Below are 3506 nucleotides of genomic sequence, written 5' to 3'. Positions count from 1 at the left end.
GGGAGGAGGGATAGTTCCAAGCTATAGGTCAATTTAAACATTTTCTGGTTGACAATTGGTTGAGGCTTGTCTTAAGACCTGAGATCCATAGAAAGGGAATGTTCAAGTTAAGATAAAAGACTGTGGAGACCAAGATTCCTTTGAAGTCTTACAGTGGCTGCCCTTAGAGACAATAAATGACAAATTTTTCCTCTTCCAATCTTTAAAACATGCTAGACTTTTAGTTAACCTCTTCAGGATTGGGAGGAACTGGAAGAAAAAGGTCTAACTATGTTAATAGAGATTTTTTTTTTTTTTTTGAGACAGAGTCTCCTTCTGTTTCCTAGGCTGGGGTGCAATAGCATGATTTCAGCTCACTGCAACCTCTGCATCCCGGGTTCAAGCAATTCTCCTGCCTCAGCCACCCGAGTAGCTGGGATTACAGGTGTGTGCCACCACGCCCAGCTAATTTTTGTATTTTTAGTAGAGACAGGGTTTCACCATGTTGGCCAGGATGGTCTTCAACGCCTGACCTCAAGTGATCCACCTGCCTTGGCCTCCCAAAGTACTGTGATTATAGGCGTGAGCCACCCTGCCCAGCAGAGATTCTTTACAGAGGCAGATTTTCCTCCCACAAAGGATGGCTCTGCAGGGCCATTTCAAGATACGGCAGAGAAGCATGTTTTGGGGTTAAATATTTTGATTTTTCTTTTTGTCTCATAATGTTATGCCAGTCAGATTGGAAAGTAAATCACGATATATGGGGTCAAATAAAACCCATCTAATGAGAATTTATGGTTTACAGGGCATGACTTCCCAGACCCCTTAGATAGGAATCTGGGAAAGATTTTTAAAAAATCAGAGCTTAGTCCTCACTATGTTCCAGACACTGCTTTAAAAATGCTGAAAGTGTATTAGCTCATTTAGTTGCTTTCACAACCCATATTGGCATCATCATTATAAATAAGGACACCGAGCCACAAAGCAAACTTGGTCTGGACTGTGCAATTTGTCAGCAGGGAACGGGCTTGGAAGGCACCAGAAGGCTTTCCCTGACCTCTGATCTGGGATCGGTCCCCACCTATATGTCCCCAGAGGATCCTGTGCTTCTCCGGCCAATACATTTATCAGAATTTTGCACCATTACTTATATACGGGGTGTTGATTTACAATGACCACCTTGTGTAAGAATACAACCACTTCATTTTTTCTTTAAATCCAGTCTTACCTAGTTCTGACCTCCTATTCTGCCAGGCTGACGGGAACTCCAGATTTATGCATTTGGTTTAAATCCAGTCTTACCTAGTTCTGGCCTCCTATTCTGCCAGGCTGATGGGAACTCCCTCCCCCAGGGTCCAGGGTCAGTTGAGGGTGGTCTCCAGGGTCTTCGGCAGGGATTTTGGAGAAGAACACCCGGTCCTCACTGCTCACTGCTGATTAGCTCACAGGGACTCTCAGTCACCAAGGGAACCTCCCTCCCTGCCCGTCCAGGACACCAGCATCATTTCCTCCAGGAGCCTAAGCTTTCACAACGCAGAAGATGTCTTCAAGCAACTTCTGCTTTTTTCTTTTTCTTCCGCCAGCAATCCTTCCTGAGGTGAAGGACAACAAATGCTGGGTCTGAATAAACATCAAAGCATGAATAGCAGCCTTTATTCTGCTTCTGCACAGCCAGGAAAAGAAAGAACAAAGTGACTAAATAGCCCACCACTCCGGTTTAGCTGAAGTCAACCTTCTGCATAAGCCCTGCCCACTTCCTCCCTCTCCATAGCCCCAAGACCTAGCAAGATAGGCAACCTCAAAAGCGCACCACCAATGGAACGATGGGAGAGTGAATCTCAGGAGAGCAGCTAACATAGTTATTTTTTCTATTAATTCACCTCTGAGTTGGGACAAAAGTAACGTGGCCTTGTGGGTGGGTGTGAGTTTGGGCCCTTGGAAGATGTGGGTATATAGCTCAAGTTAGGGGAAAATGTTAAATAACAGGTAATATTTCTCTGTTGCCTGAAGCTTTTAACTCTGTGCCTGTTCAGGTTCTTTGGTCACTCAACATTTTTTTGGTTTTCTTTTCTCTTTTTGAAAGGGAGTCTTGCTCTGTCTCCCAGGCTGTTGTGCAGTGGCGCCATCTTGGCTCACCACAACCTCTGCCTCACCGCAACCTCTGCCTCAAGAATCGCTTGAGCCTCCGCCTCCGGAGTAGCTGGGATTACAGGTCTGTGCCACCACAGCTGGCTAATTTTTGTATTTTTAGTAGAGATGGGGTTTCACCATTTTTTTTTTTAAGTGGTAATTATTTCTTAAGCACAAAGTGTTTTCTCCACCACACGTACAAGCCAGACTTGGCCTCTCTTTCTGACTCATTTACTAGCACTGGCCCCAAACTCTCTACAGTCCAGTGACCCTGGCTGCCTTTCTGCTTCTCACACAGCTCATGCTTCGTCCAGCCCAGGGCCCGTGTTCTCAATATTATTCCTTCCTGGGACCATCCCTCCAGATCTCAGTGACGGCCTATATGCGGTCGTAGCTTCAGTGTCATCTCCTGAGACAGCCTCCCGGACCACATTCTCTAAAGCATCCCAGCCATCATCATGCCTCTCAATCATTTTATCTAGTTTTGTCAGAAGCGTCTGAACCAGAGCAACTCAATCTTGAATAAGGGCTGGATACAATGAGGTTAAGACCTACTGGGCTGCATTCACAGATGGTGAAGGCATTCTAAATCACAGAATGAGACAGGAGGTGATAAAGACCTTGCTGATAAAACAGGATGCAGTAAAGAAGCCAGCCAAGACCGAACAAAACCAAGATGGCAACGAGAGCGATCTCTGGCTGTCCTCACTGCTACACTCCCACCGGTGCCATGACAGCTTACAAATGCCATGGCCATGTCAGGAAGTTACCCGATACGGTCTAGAAAGGGAAAGCGTGAATAATCCACTCCTTGTTTAGCATATCATCAAGAAATAACCATAAAAATGGGCAACCAGGTCCAGGTGAAGTTGCTCATTCCTGTAATCCTAGCACTTTGGGAGGCTGAGGTGGGTGGATCACCTGAGCTCAGGAGTTTGAGACCAGCCTGGCCAACATGGCGAAACCCTTTCTCTACTAAAAATACAAAAATCAGCTGGGCGTCGTGGCAGGTGCCTGTAATCCCAACTTCTCAGGAGGCTAAGGCAGGAGAATTGCTGGAAACCGGGGGTGGAGGTTGCAGGGGTGGAGGTTGCAGTGAGCTGAGATCCCGCCATTGCACTCCAGTCTGGGCAAAAGAGTGAAACTCTGTCTCAAAAAAAAAGGGCATTCCATCTCAAAGAAAAAAAAAAAACACAAACAAAGGCAACCAGCAGCCCTCGGGGCTGCTCTGTCTATGGAGTAGCTATTCTTTTATTTGTTTATTTTCTTAATAAACTTGCTTTTACTTTAAGGACTCTCCCTGAATTCTTTCTTGTGCAAGATCCAAGAACCCTCTCTCGGGCTCTGGATCAGGATCCCTTTCCGGTAACGGTTTTGTTTTATTTATTTATTTATTT

The sequence above is a fragment of the Mandrillus leucophaeus genome, unplaced genomic scaffold (assembly GCF_000951045.1).
Source record: "Mandrillus leucophaeus isolate KB7577 unplaced genomic scaffold, Mleu.le_1.0 Scaffold34, whole genome shotgun sequence".
Classification (NCBI taxonomy): Eukaryota; Metazoa; Chordata; class Mammalia; order Primates; family Cercopithecidae; genus Mandrillus; species Mandrillus leucophaeus.
This window is presented reverse-complemented; position numbering follows the sequence as displayed.